We start from the raw sequence: 15823 nt of genomic DNA, 5'->3' as shown, positions 1-15823 counted from the left end.
GATTGGAGGCCGTTCCTTGTTGGAACATTTATTTACTTGTTGGGATATCATTATATTATCTTGTTATATTAATGCATCTATACACTTGGTAAAGGGTGGAAGGCTCGGCCTCTCGCCTAGTGTTTTGTTCCACTCTTGCCGCCCTAGTTTCCGTCATACCGGTGTTATGTTCCCGGATTTTTGTGTTCCTTACGCGATTGGGTTATAATGGGAACCCTTTGATAGTTCGCCTTGATTAAAGCTTTTCCAGCAATGCCCAACCTTGGTCTTACCATTTTCCACCTAGCCTCTTTTTCCCTTGGGTTTCCGGAGCCCGAGGGTCATCTTATTTTAACCCCCCCCCCCCCCCCCGGGGCCAGTGCTCCTCTGAGTGTTGGTCCAAACTAGAGTCTTGTGCAGCGCCCCCTCGGGGAAACTCGAGGTTTGGTTTTAGTTGTATGGAGAGCTCATCTGAGTGTGCCCTGAGAACGAGATATGTGCAGCTCCTATCGGGATTTGTTGGCACAATCGGGCGGTGTTGCTGGTCTTGTTTTAACCTGTCGAAGTGTCTTGAATTACCGAGATACCGAGTCTGATCGGAACGTCTTGGGAGGAGGTCTATTCCTTCGTTGACTGTGAGAGCTTGTCATGGGCTAAGTTGGGACTCCCCTACAGGGATTGAACTTTCGAAAGCCGTGCCCGCGGTTATGGGCAGATGGGAATTTGTTAATGTCCGGTTGTAGATAACTTGAACCTTAACTTAATTAAAATGAATCAACTGAGTGTGTTACCGTGATGGCCTCTTCTCGGCGGAGTCTGGGAAGTGGACACGGTGTTGGAGTAATGTTTGCGCAGGTTGCTCTCTAGTTTCTCGCTCGTGCTTTGCCTCCTCTTCTCGCTCTCTTTTGCGAATAAGTTAGCCACCATATATGCTAGTCACTTGCTGCAGCTCCACATATATTTACCTTGCCTTACCTATAAGCTTAAATAGTCTTGATCGCGAGGGTGCGAGATTGCTGAGTCCTTGTGGCTCACAGATTACTATTACACCAGATGCATGGCCTGATGATTCCGCTCCAGGAGACGCGTTTGAGCTCAAGTGGGAGTTCGACGAAGACTCTCAATGTTACTATGTTTCCTTTCCCGATGATCAGTAGTGGTGCCCAGTTGGGGGTGATTGGGACCGTGTCGCTTGTTGGGTTATCTTTTATTTTGGCGCCGTAGTCGGGCCATGAGTGTTTGAATGATGTAATGTTATTTATGTACTTGATTTATGTGGCGAGTGTAAGCCAACTACGTTATCTCCCCTTTTATTATCATATTACATGGGATGTTGTGAAGATTGCCTAACTTGCGACATATGCCTTGAATGCGATTATGTCTCTAAGTCGTGCCTCGACACGTGGGAGCTATAGTCGCATCGAGGGTGTTACAGTATGACTATATTCGAAATACATGCCTACATTACATTGTTGAATTGGAGCTAGTTCTATGTCACCCTATGTTATGATTGTTACATGATGAACCGCATCCGACATAATTCTCCATCACCGATCCAATGCCGATGAGCTTTTCACATATTGTTCGCCGCTTATTTACTTTACCGTTGCTACTGTTACAATCACTACAAAACACCAAAAATATTACTTTTGCTTCCGTTACTTTTGTTACCGTTACCACTACTATCATATTACTTTGCTACTAAACACTTTGCTGCAGATACTAAGTTATCCAAGTGTGGTTGAATTGATAACTCAGATGCTAATACTTGAGAATATTCTTTGGCTCCCCTTGTGTCGAATCAATAAATTTGGGTTGAATACTCTACCCTTGAAAACTGTTGTGATCCCCGATACTTGTGGGTTATCAAGACTATTTTCTGGTGCCATTGCCGGGGAGCATAGCTCTATTCTTTGAGTCACTTGGGATTTATATCTGCTGGTCGCAATGAAGAACTTGAAAGACGCTAAGACAATAATTTATCCCTCAACTACGAGGGGAGGTAAGGAACTGCCATCTAGTTCTGCACTTGATTCACCTTCTGTTTTGAGTAAGCTTGCGACACCTAAACCTGCTTCTGCTATTCGTTCTGATATGTCGCATGTTATTGATGATGCCACATCTGCTATGCATGATACTTATGATGAAACTACTTCTATGCTTGATACTACTGTACCCCTTGGTGAATTTCTTGATGAACAAATTGCTAGGGCTAGAGAGAAAGAAATTATTGAAAGTGATAATATTGATGAAAGTGATGATAAAAACTTGCCTGTTATTCCTGAGGGTTATGTTTTTGATAAAGAAGCTTCTTTAGCTATTTTAGCTTGCAAAGATATATATGAGCTCAAGAGATTATTAGCTAAATGGAATCAGCAATCTCTTAATGATAGAATGAGACCTGAGCCTGCTTTTGCAACTTCACCTATCTGTGTTACCGATAAGGATTATGAATTCTCTATTGATCCTGATATAATTACTTTGGTTGAATCTGATCCTTTTCATGGCTATGAATCTGAAACTGTTGTGGCACATCTTACTAAATTAAATGATATAGCCACCCTGTTCACTAATGATGAGAGATCTCGCTACTTTTATATCCTTAAAATATTTCCGTTCTCATTAAAGGGTGATGCTAAGATATGGTTTAATTCCCTTGATCCTAGTTGTGTGCGCAGTCCCCAGGATATGATTTATTACTTCTCTGCTAAATATTTCCCTGCTCATAAGAAACAAGCTGCTTTGAGGGAAATATACAACTTTGTGCAAATTGAAGAAGAGAGTCTCCCACAAGCTTGGGGGAGGCTTCTCAAGTTACTTAATGCTTTGCCTGATCATCCCCTCAAGAAAAATGGAACACTTGATATCTTTTACAATGGACTAACCGATGCTTCCAGAGATTACCTGGATAGTTGTGCTGGTTCTGTTTTCAGGGAAAGAACACCGGATGAAGCTGAAATCCTATTGAATAATATGTTGACAAATGAAAATAATTGGACACTTCCTGAGCCAGCTCCTGAGCCAGTTCCTGAGCCTATTCCTAAACCAACTCCGAAGAAGAGAGGTGTTCTATTTCTCAGTCCTGAAGATATGCAAGAGGCAAAGAATCTATGAAAGAAAAAGGTATTAAAGCTAAAGATGTTAAGAATTTACCTCCTATTGAAGAAATACATGGTCTCAATCTACCGCCTGTTGAAGAAACATATGATCTTAATCCATCACCTATTGAAGAAACTCATGGTCTTGATAACCCAACACAGGTAGTAAAGGTAAATTCTCTCTATATATTTGATGAAGGTGATATTCCTCACTATAAGTCTGCTAGACAATGCTTAGAAGAGTTTGATAATTTTATTGTCAAACAAGAAAACTTCAATGCTTATTTTGGTAGACAATTGAAATATAATTCCGATATGCTTGACCACTTGGGTGATTATATGTCTAGAGTTAACGGTGAACTTAAACTCATTACTAAACATGCTTCTATGGTTACCACTCAAGTAGAACAAGTGCTTAAAGCTCAAAATGATTTGCTCAATGAAATGAATAGTAACAAAAATGATTATGCTGTTAGAGTGGCTACTAGAACTGGTAGAATGACTCAGGAACCTTTGTATCCTGAAGGCCACCCTAAGAGAATTGAGCAAGATTCTCAGAGAAATAATATTGATGCACCTGGTCCTTCTAAAAAGAAGAAAAGGAAAAATGATAGGACTTTGCATGCTTCTAGTGAACCTATTGCTGAACCACCTGAGAATCCAAATGATATTTCTATTTCTGATGCTGAAACACAAACTGGTAATGAACATGGACCTAATGAAAATGTTAATGATGATGTTCATGATGATGCTCAACCTAGTAATGATAATGATGTGGAAATTGAACCTGCTGTTGATCTTGATAACCCACAATCAAAGAATCAACGTTATGATAAGATAGACTTCGTTGCTAGGAAACATGGTAAAGAAAGGGAACCTTGGGTTCAGAAACCCATGCCTTTTCCTCCAAAACCATCCAAGAAAAAAGATGATGAGGATTTTGAGCGCTTTGCTGAAATGATTAGACCTATCTTTCTACGTATGCGATTAACTGATATGCTCAAAATGAATCCTTATGCTAAGTATATGAAGGATATTGTTACAAATAAAAGAAAGATACTGGAAGCTAAGATTTCCACCATGCTTGCTAATTATACTTTTAAGGGTGGAATACCAAAGAAACTTGGAGATCCAGGAGTACCTACTATACCATGCTCCATTAAAAGAAATTATGTTAAAACTGCTTTATGTTATCTTGGAGCCGGTGTTAGTGTTATGCCTCTCTATTTATATCGTAGACTTGACTTGAATAAGTTGACACCTACTGAAATATCTTTGCAAATGGCTGATAAATCAACTGCTATACCTGTCGGTATTTGTGAGGATGTTCCTGTTGTGGTTGCAAACGTTACAATTTTAACGGACTTTGTTATTCTTGATATTCCCGAGGATGATAGCATGTCTATTATTCTTGGAAGACCTTTTTTTAATACTACAGGGGCTGTTATTGATTGCAACAAAGGCAATGTCACTTTTCATGTTAATGGTAATGAGCATACGGTACACTTTCCGAGGAAACAACCTCAAGTTCATAGTATCAACTCTATTGGAAAAATTGCACCGATTATATTTGGAGGTTTTGAATTTCCTCTTCCTATTGTCAAGAAGAAATATGATATTCTTATTATTGGTGATGTGCATATCCCCGTTGAGGTAACATAGTGTTATTCAAAATTTCTCCGGTTCCATGATTATTCGGAATGAGTTTGTTAACAAGACTTGATCAACCTTGTTAGTGGATTCCTTTTGATGAGCATGAGATGGATGAAACTAGAAGGCACAACCTTCTGTACCCTCTTTCTACTTTTTGTTATTTAGTTGAAATAAAGTAAAAATAGTATTCTTCGGTCTGTTTTCTGATTTATCCGTGCAATATAAAAATACCCCGAAAATAGAAGTTCTCCAAATGCCGTGAAAATGCAATATGATTTTTTCTAGAATATTTGAGAATTTTTGGCACTGAGATCACAGCAGGAGGGGCAAGCACCTGGCCACGAGGGTGGAGGGCGCGCCCTACCCCCCAAGGCGCGCCCCCGTGGGCCCACGGTGGCCCTCCTCCACTTATTCCTGCACCCATACACTCCGTCTTCCTCCCACAAACACCAATATCCAGCTCAAGCACGAGTTCTAGCTCATTTTGCTACGATTTTCAATCTCCTTGCTCAAAGCACCTCTCACAAAACTGCTTGGGGAGATTGTTCCTTGGTATGTGACTCCTCCATTGGTCCAATTAGTTTTTGCTCTAATGCTTTATTTATTGCAAATTTGTGCTGCCTAGGTGACCATGTTCTTGAGCTTGCATGTCAAATTTATATGGTTGCAAGTATTTCTAATGCATGATATAGTCTCTAGGCACTTGTAGGAGTAGTTGCTATCAATTTTATTGAGGTTGGTTCACTTTTGTTTGAAGTTACTAAAAATTTCAGAAATTGTTCAAAGGAAGAAATATGCTTAGGAAAATGTTCCAACGTGGTTCTTCAAGGAAGCAATGACCCAGGCTTGCAATGCGTGATGCTGATGTGGAGCCACCAAGGGACGCTCCTGTGCGGCCCTGCAAATGGCCTTCAGAAAATTTTATGGATCGAGCAGGAATCAAGGAAGAATTTAACGCATATTTGCGTCACGCTTATCTTGTGAGCTTTGAGGCAGAGAAGTGCAGCCAATACCATCATCTCACTAGTTCATTTGTGAGGAGGTTTGAATTTTCATCTTCACGTATTTATCCAACTGTCCTGTTTGATCTTTATGAAAAATCTTATACCATGGACTTAGAGGATTTTACTTCTGCTTGCAAACTTCCACAATGGGGTAGTGTTAGTGAACCCCGTAAATCTGAATTTAGAAACTTTCTTGCTGGTATAATCGTGGGGGAATCTAGAGATATAGCACAAGCTACCATAGGGGGCATTCATTTTCCTGCTATACATTATTTTGCTCTCTTCATAGGTAGGTGCATAAATGGTAAAGATGAAGCATGTCATATGTGTGTGCCTGACCTCAGTATTCTTAGGAGTGCTATGTTAGGAGACAAATCTTATAATTTGGGAGCCATTGTTGCACGTAGGTTTCATAATAATAGATTTAATGGAGATTTCTTTGGTGGAATTTATGCAACCCGCTTAGCTAATTTTCTTAGTGTGGACGTTCGTGAGGATGACATTGAGTTGCCTCCTACTTATTTAGACTACAATTCTATGGTCTATCACCAGTTTGTCGAGAGGAATGAATCACCTCTTCGATATCGCTTAATCTTTGACAGACGTCATGCTTTCTGTATTACTCTTCCTCCTCCCGCCTTCTTTGATTATCAGGAAAAAGGAAGACATTTTATCACTAGAGAGGAGGCAGATGAGTACAAGAGGAGGGCCGAGGAAGCTCGCCGCCACGTTGCAGCTCAAGAGGCAATAACCGCTGCATCGCAGTACGACCCCAGCTACACCTACGGGTATCCGCCAGGCCATCCGTGGCAATGAACCAACTTAGGCCAAAAGCCTAAGCTTGGGGGAGTACGTATTTCCCACCGACATTACATTTATGTTCACACACTCATTGCTAGATGTCGGTGTTCATACTTTTTCACTGTAATATCCATGCTAGTTTATTTTCTTTTTCCTGCTTTCTTCTTGTGTGTTTGATAAACCTTAACAAAAACAAAAAATTAGTATAGCTTCTAGCTAGTTTACCTTTCTTGTTGTAGTAGTAATAACTAAAAGAAAACCCAAAAATATTTCCCGTTCTTCTTTTGCTTGTTGGGAGCGTTCTTGTGTAAATAGTTTTATTTCTTTTCTTTTCTTTGGGGGTCGATAGGATAAGACCATGATTAAATTGTTGAAGTGGCTCTTATATGCATTATTGTTGATTTAACCAAGAGCCCATATTGCCTTGTCTTCTCCTGTTTATTGAATGCTCGCAGATTCCAGCTTAGTCCAATGCACGTGCACTCTTATTATTATTCACATCATTCGGTCATGCAAGTGAAAGGCAAATATGATGATATATGATGGACTGACTGAGATGAGAAAAGCTGGTATGAACTTGACCTCTCTTGTTTTTGTAAATATGATTAGTTCATCATTCCTGATTCAGCCTATTATGAATAAACATGTTTGCAATGACAATTAGAGATCATATTTGCTCGCGCCATGCTTGATTAGCTATGAGTTATAATGGTTTACCTTGCGTGCCAACATGCTATTAAAATGGTTGTGATGTGGTATGATGGGGTGGTATCCTCCTTTGAATGATTTAAGTGACTTGACTTAGCACATGTTCACACATGTAGTTGAAACAAAATCAACATAGCCTTCATGATATTTATGTTCATGGTGGATTATATCCTACTCATGCTTGCATCCAATGTTTATTAATTTTAATGCATGTTCATGACTGTTGTCGCTCTCTAGTTGGTCGCTTCCAGTCTTTTGCTAGCCTTCACTGGTACTAAGCGGGAATACTGCTTGTGCATCCAATCCCTTAAACCCCAAAGTTATTCCATATGAGTCCACTATACCTTCCTATATGCGGTATCTACCTGCAGTTCCAAGTAAATTTTTATGTGCCAAACTCTAAACCTTCAAATAAACATTCTGTTTTGTATGCTCGAATAGCTCATGTATCAACTAGGGCTGCCCTTATCTTCCATGTTAGGTGGGTTATTCTCAAGAGGAGTGGACTCCGCTCCTCACTTACGAGAAAATGGCTGGTCACCAGGATGCCCAGTCCCATGCTTTATGCAAACTAAATCAAAATAATTGCAAACAAAACTCCCCCTGGGACTGTTGCTAGTTGGAGACACTCGTTGTTTCGATAAAGTCATGGATTGATGCTTGTTGGTGGAGGGGGAGTATAAACTTTACCATTCTGTTTGGGAACCGCCTATAATGTGTGTAGTATGGAAGATATCGCCATCTCTTGGTTGTTATGTTGACAATGAAAGTATGCCGCTCAAAATATTATTTATCTCTATTTCAAAACCGAGCTCTGACACCTCTACAAATCCCTGCTTCCCTCTGTGAAGGGACTATCTATTTACTTTTATGTTGAGTCATCACCCTCTTATTAAAAAGCACTAGTTGGAGAGCGCAGCTGTCATTTGCATCCATTACTATTAATTTATATTGGGTATGACTATGACTGGATCTCTTTTACCATGAATTACAATGTCTAGTCAGTCCTTGATATTTAAAGGTGCTCTACATTTATGTTTTGCGGTCTCAGAAAGGGCTAGCGAGATACCATCTTGTTATATCATATCATGATTGTTTTGAGAAAGTGTTGTCATCCGAGATTTATTATTATCACTCGCTAGTTGATTATGCTATTGATATGAGTAAACATGAGACCTAAGACTTATTGCAAATGTGGTTAGTCATAATCTTTGCTGAAAACTTGAATGCTGGCTTTACATATTTACAACAACAAGAGCAAATAGAGTTTGTAAAAGTTTTTCTTTATCACTTTCAGTTTATCAACTGAATTGCTTGAGGACAAGCAAAGGTTTAAGCTTGGGGGAGTTGATACTATCCATCGTATCTACTTTTCCAAACACTTTTACCCTTGTTTTGGACTCTAACTTGCATGATTTGAATGGAACTAACCCGGACTGACGCTGTTTTCAGCACACTTTCCATGGTGTTATTTATGTGCAGAAACAAAACTTCTCGCAATGACCTAAAACTCCACGGAACGTCTATTTGGAAATAATAAAAAATCCTTCTAAAAGATGAAGACCAAGGGGCCCACACCCTGTCCACGAGGGTGGGGGCGTGCCCTCCCACCTAGGGCAAGCCCCCCTACCTCGTGGGCCCCCTGGAGCTCCTCCAACCTCAACTCCAACTCTATATATTTGCTTTCGGGGAGAAAAAAATCAGAGAGAAGAATTCATCGCGTTTTACGATACGGAGCCGCCGCCAAGCCCTAAAACCTCTCGGGAGGGCTGATCTGTAGTCCGTTCGGGGCTCCGGAGAGGGGGATTCGTCACCGTCGTCATCATCAACCATCCTCCATCACCAATTTCATGATGCTCACCGCCGTGCGTGAGTAATTCTATTGTAGGCTTGCTGGACGGTGATGGGTTGGATGAGATCTATCATGTAATCGAGTTAGTTTTGTTAGGGTTTGATCCCTAGTACCCACTATGTTCTGAGATTGATGTTGCTATGACTTTGCTATGCTTAATGCTTGTCACTAGGGCCCGAGTGCCATGATTTCAGATCAGAACCTATTATGTTTTCATGAATATATGTGTGTCCTTGATCCTATCTTGCAAGTCTATAGTCACCTACTATGTGTTATGATCCAGCAACCCCGAAGTGACAATAATCGGGACCACTCACGGTGATGACCATAGTTTGAGGAGTTCATGTATTCACTATGTGTTAATGCTTTGTTCCGGTACTCTATTAAAAGGAGGCCTTAATATCCCTTAGTTTCCATTAGGACCCCACTACCATGGGAGGGTAGGACAAAATATGTCATGCAAGTTCTTTTCCATAAGCACGTATGACTATATTCGGAATACATGCCTACATTACATCGATGAATTGGAGCTAGTTCTGTGTCACCCTATGTTATGATTGTTACATGATGAACCGCATCCGGCATAATTCTCCATCACCGATCCAATGCCTATGAGCTTTTCACATATTGTTCTCCACTTATTTACTTTACCGTTGCTATGGTTACAATCACTTCAAAACACCAAAAATATTACTTTTGCTTCCGTTACTTTTGTTACCGTTACCACTACTATCATATTACTTTGCTACTAAACACTTTGCTGCAGATACTAAGTTATCTAGGTGTGGTTGAATTGACAACTCAGCTGCTAATACTTGAGAATATTCTTTGGCTCCCCTTGTGTCGAATCAATAAAGTTGGGTTGAATACTCTACCCTTGAAAATTGTTGCGATCCCCTATACTTGGGGGTTATCATACACACATGCTTCTTAGAATGGAGTTGACATTCTTTTGCTGGACTGGAGGGGACTAGTTATTTGGCCACTGGAATCTGCTTATTATCAGTGGGAGTTGGGTTTCTCTGTGCTGGAGAAGTATCTATGAAAAATGGAGTTGGTTTATTATCTCCTGGTGTTTGGATCTTTTGCAAAGACCTGGTTTGTAACCCTTCAGATTCTAACATAGTCGTCTTCCCCTTGCATGCCTCATATAGAAGAATGGTGCTTCAATTATAAAACATGCTACAGCAGAGATGGAATAGGTACTGAAGAATAGAAAGGCATGACATATTGACATGTATTCCCTCCATCCGGAAATAAATGGATGGGTCTAGGCGTATTTCAGTTCTAGATACATCCAGTTTTATCCATTTCTGCGACATGTAATCCAGACGAAGGTAGTATGATGTAAGAGCTAGGGATACGATAGGACAACACAGTAAAAAAACACTGAAAACCCACTGCAGAACCAAAGTAATCAAACCCACTAATATGAGATAGTACACTCATGCAGCTCAGGATGCAAAACTACCAGGTAGTTTTCCTTACAAAAATCAACATTGTGGCCTTTAATCATACATTTTGCTACAACTAAATTTAGATCAGATAAAGGTTGGATTCACGCCGATTAACAAAATACATGCTGATGTAAAAATATAGTGATATACAACAGGTACTTACATCTGCATTGGAGTACAGAGGATTCCTGCAAGAATCTTTCCTCACAGACGACACCAGTGCAGAAATTCTTCTATCTGTTAAGCTTATTTTCTAAAAGAGAGATGGGTAAGAAACATGTAGAAAATATGATCAGCATGCTATAAAATTTCATGATGCAAGGATACGCACACGCTTCTTAGAATGGAGTTGACATATTTTTGCTGGACTGGAGCGGACTAGTTCTTTGGCCACTGGAATCTGCTTATTATCAGTAGGATTTGGGTTTCTCTGTGCTAGAGCAGTATCTATAAAAGTTGGAGTTGGTTTATTATCTCCTGGCGTTTGGATCTTTTGCAAAGACCTGGTTTGTAACCCTTCAGATTCTAACATAGTCGTCTTCCCCTTGCATGCCTTGTATAGAAGAATGGTGCTTCAATTATAAAACATGCTACAACAGAGAGATGGAATAGGTACTGAAGAATAGAAAGGCATGACATATTGACATGTATTCCCTCCATCCTGAAAAAATGGATGGGTCTAGGCATATTTCAGTTCTAGATACATCCTTTTTTATCCATTTCGGTAACATGTAATTCGGACGGAGGGAGTATGGTGTAAGAGCTAGGGATACGACAGGGCTATGGATGAAAATGGAGTGGAAACTTTCTGTTTTTCCGGAGGAAAAATGGAAATGGAGAGGAAATATGAAAACGAAAACGGAAATTTGCAAAACGAAAGTGGAAATGGAATTTTTTATGCGGAAACGGAAACAAAAACGGAACGGTGTTTTCCAGTGGAACATGCATGGAAACGGAACTTTCCATTTCCGTGGATATGGAATTTATGTTTTTACTATAGACTTATAGCTGCTTTGTAGCCCAACCACCAAAGAGAACACAATGACACAATTAGTAGAATGGATCTGAGGCCCAACTTCTACTACCACACATGTACTCAGCTTGACCCCATACGCAATTGTCCGGTACTGTGAAAAAAAACACTAGTTGAATGTAAAACTGTTTGCTAGCAGAATACATACAGAAAAAACTAAGGCAACATACACGTGTATGATTGGGAAACTAAGATGGCATTGCAACAGAGCAGTAGAACATCACTTCAATGTAAAAAACATGGTATGGTAAACAGATGAAGTACATATTGATGAATAACAATGCATAAGATATTCATAAGCATGATGTCCAAATTAAGCAGATGGCATTGCGATAGAGTAGAATGACAGTACTTGAATTTGAAAACATTTTATCATGAATGGAATAGGTACTGAAAAACAGGAAGGCATGATATATTTACATGCATGATCAGCATGCTAAGCATATTGCATTGCAATAGAGTAGATACACTCCAGGACATTATATGCATGTTGTACCCATATCACGGGCCAAGTTAGAGCAAGGACCTTGTGGGGTGAAGAGGATTCAACATCTTTTTTCAAGTCTTCTGAAGAACTGCCTTTACATGTTCCATCATATTGGGTATCATTGACATCAAGTTTATTGGCCTTTACATTGCTCCGTGAGGTTCTTGTGGATATATCAGTGGATGCAATTATATTTGACATGCATGGAAGACAACTAGTAGTTAGATTTATGTAATGAGTGCCTGTAGGAGATGACATAAATAGTAGGACTGGGGTTAACTAGCAGCAACAGGTCTGAAAAACTAAAGGGAGAACACAGATGAAAGCTATAGAATATGTATCGTTTGTACTCGAGATTAACTAGATGGCACACAAAAGTATTAAAGAACAACATAGGTAATACTAGAAGTGGTATAATACTATAATCACCAGCCTGTGGGATAGCATTGGCTGATGGATGATAACTATGGAACAACGTTACCTAAAGAACAAGTATCTTAGCTGAACTATGGAACAGCGTTAACTCCTGAACAAGACCCGTAAGAGATTAGCATGAATATACAGTGAAATGTGATAATCTATTTTCCATGCTTGTATGAATAACAAAGCCATAAATGTTGCACACAAGTAAGATGAGGGTACAACCTATCTGGCTGCCATCCAAAGGAGTGAGCATCATGTGCTGACTTGTCGATGGCCCTGCAGTTCTTGTGGATGTCCATGTCGGGCACGCGCATTCGATGCAGGAAACTGTTGAGTGGGGACTATAGCTCCCTTATGGTGTATGCTTCCCTTATTGGAGCAGTTGCAGTGAGTCAGAAGACGGTGTGGCTAAAGATGCAGATAACGCATAATGTTAAGAACAACACATCTCTTTGATCTGAAGAAATACACTAAGAGATCAACAGCAAGGTACAAGAGTGGTCACATGTCTGTTGACTGAGACTAAATTGGGGTCACAAGATTTTATTTTATTTTTCTACTGTCCGATCTACGTCGGACGGCTTGATGGCCGTCTTGTGCCTCCCGGCTGACACTATTAGGAATCTTCCCTGAAGAGCCAGCGACCAACGGCAGAGCAGCTTGCCTCCGCCGTCCGTGGCCCTGACCAAAACCCCGCTCCCTGCCCCACCACACTGTCGTGGTTGCGCCGCCCCCGGGCCAATCCACAAAGACTCCCCGTCATCAAGATCCGGCGGCGGCAGTACCTTGAACCCACGCAACTCTAAGATAGCCATCTAAGCGCTGCTTCCGCGGTGAACTTGCGGCCCCGCACCCTTAGTTAGACACCAGCCAACCGGCAGCCTAGGAGCTCCGCCGCCTCGAGGGGTGATGCTTCCCATTGTGAATCGATTGGCCCAGAATAAAAATTCAGACAACTGACGCCTAAATAAAGTGACTTGAGATGAGGGTGCAACCTATCTAACGGCATGGTGAAGTAGGAAGGTCCAGCTGTCGAGTCGGTGAGGCCGGCGCGGTTGCGGTGGCCACCGGCGGCAGGGAAACATTGATGTCGCGACGGTCGACAGCTACGGGGAAGCAGCGTCGGGACTCTGGACAGATCTGAAGTTGGAGCTGCTCTAGCGCCATGAACAACGGTGCGGGTGAATCGGCTCCGGTACGGTTCACGCGGCCGTCGTCGAGGCAGCTCCAGCAGCACGGAGTAAGAGGCACACGGCCCAGTGCACGACGGCAAATGGACAGCGTCTCCGGCATTAGGGAGGAGGGCGGCTGTGAAATTTGTGCGGTGGGGGCGCCATGGAGGAGGGGCTGAGGTTTCGCGGGTCGGGAGAAGGGAGCTTCCGGGGAGAAAGTGATTTGGCGCCCACGAGGTATGAATGGGGGGGGGGAATTGGGAGGGGAGTGGAACCATGTTTTACGGACGGACTTGTCTGAAATGTGAGGGGGAGTTACAGTTCTATCCCTGCCTTAAGGCTTCTCGGCTTGGGTCTGTGTACTGAGGGTTGGGGATAGTAGAGTAACTTTGCTTCTCCCCAAATAGTGGGCGGGAGCGATTTCGGGCGAGGAGGGCGTGTTTTGAAATATAGTGGGCGCGAGCGATTTCGGGTGAGGAGAGCGTGTTTTGAAATAGTGGGCGCGAGCTATTTCAGGCAAGGAGAGCATGTTTTGCTGACCATGGTATATGAATTATCCGGCACATGTCATTTCGGCCGAGGAGAAGGCACGCTTGGATGAAGTTACGAACCTACCCTCGATGCACAATGGGCCAATTAATGTGTCTTCCACATAGGACGGTAATTTCGCGTCTCCCATTTATTTGCTCGGGCGAATTCTACCGAGCAGAGGATCTTTAACGGTTCGTTCAAAATTTGGGAGAACGAGCATCCACGTCTACCTTACCAAGTCGATTCGAATCAAATTTTGAAATATTAGCTTGCCACTTCTTTTTTAGATGGAGAGATGATGCTCGGGAGTAATGTGTTTTTACATGCTCGTTGCTAGCGATTTACTATATGACAAATAGTTGACCCACTCAAAAAATGGAAATCAAATCCAAAATGAAATATCTCGATTCAATGAAATAGCTCGTTCACCAGGTCAAAATAGCGAACTAAATCCAAAATTGAACACCTCAATCGAATAGCATATTATACAATATTATAATACTCCATGAACATGTTGAAATTCAAATTAAAGAACTTGTTTGATATACGCATATATCCGTTCATGTGTGGATTGCAGACAACATGTTCTCCAATTTGAATATTTGAATGCAAGTTTATATCGAAACATGGTTTATATTAGTCTTTGATGCATAAAACGCGACCTACCCCTCTCTCGAACTCCTGCTCTCTCTCTCTCTCGCCGACAATCTTCAATTCTGTCGCACGCATCCAACACACAAACCTTGTTGGTCCTCTCTCTTTCTCTCCATCTCTCTCTCTCTCTCTCTCTCTCTCTTTGTGTGTGTGCGTGGGGGGGGGGTCTTTCTAGTTCGCATGCATATATACTCCATCTATAGGTCTCTCTCACACACTATGTATGATTCTCTAGTCCAAGCTAGATATCTTGGGTGCACTCATCATACGCACACAAATTCCTTGGCTCGTTGCCTGTAACTCTCTCACGCACCACTCTGTCGTCTCACAGCTCTTCCCCCTCTCTCTCAAACTCTCCATCTACCTGGGTCACTCATACACATGCATATCTCACTCGCACTCGATAGGGCCATCTAAAACACTATCTCTCTCCCTCGTTCTCTCTCCATCTCACACGCACACACACAATCTCATGCCTAGCTAGCCAAGTATGATGGTCTCTCACTCAATTGTAGGCACACGCAGTCCCCCCTATATGTATATGACTAGCTAATCTTAGTCTTCATCACAAACATGTGCATGGTCTATCTCGATTTCTCTCGGGGCATCTTTCTATCGTGCACGCACCTCCCTCAGTCTCCCACCCATATAGTCCCCTCACGATCTCGAGGGAGTCTCTCTATCACAAACACACCCTCTCGCCCTCCCCATGCGTCCATGTTCTCCATGTGTCCCTCTCGGCCTTTGTTCCTTGTTGGCCAGACCTCTATTGGACATGTGCTATATGGGTGTCTCTCTCCGTTGTAAACAATCGCACACTAGCTATCTTCGTGTATCTCCTCGCCTCGCTTTTCTATCTCGGAGATGCATGTGTGATATGTTCGCCTAAGAAACGAAAAAACACACACTCTCTCTAATTTATCGTTTCTTGTCACTTTCTCTTTCACACACATACTCTTTTTGCACAGTTA

The sequence above is a fragment of the Triticum urartu genome, chromosome 1A (genome assembly GCF_056163025.1).
Source record: "Triticum urartu cultivar PI428250 chromosome 1A, HENAU_Tu73, whole genome shotgun sequence".
Classification (NCBI taxonomy): Eukaryota; Viridiplantae; Streptophyta; class Magnoliopsida; order Poales; family Poaceae; genus Triticum; species Triticum urartu.
This window is presented reverse-complemented; position numbering follows the sequence as displayed.